We start from the raw sequence: 265 nt of genomic DNA, 5'->3' as shown, positions 1-265 counted from the left end.
ACACACACACACACACACACACACACACACACACACACACAAAATCAAGCAGATTTCTCAATTATTCTCCTTGTTTTCAGTCAGAATACCACACAGTTTCTAGCCCTTTGATGTGTTAAAAAGGCACACGTACATTCTTTCATTATCTAGGGTAGAGGGCAAGAAAGAGGAGATCCTGCAGGATTAAAGCCAGGCACCCAGGTCACAAGAAGAGCACATGGCTCAGTGAGCTTGTTTATATTATAAATAGAAGCATTTTGGTGAA

The sequence above is a fragment of the Nannospalax galili genome, unplaced genomic scaffold, assembly GCF_000622305.1.
Source record: "Nannospalax galili isolate Female #2095 unplaced genomic scaffold, S.galili_v1.0 scaffold369, whole genome shotgun sequence".
NCBI lineage: Eukaryota > Metazoa > Chordata > Mammalia > Rodentia > Spalacidae > Nannospalax > Nannospalax galili.
The sequence above is the reverse complement of the archived record's forward strand: the minus strand, read 5'-3'. Positions refer to the sequence as shown.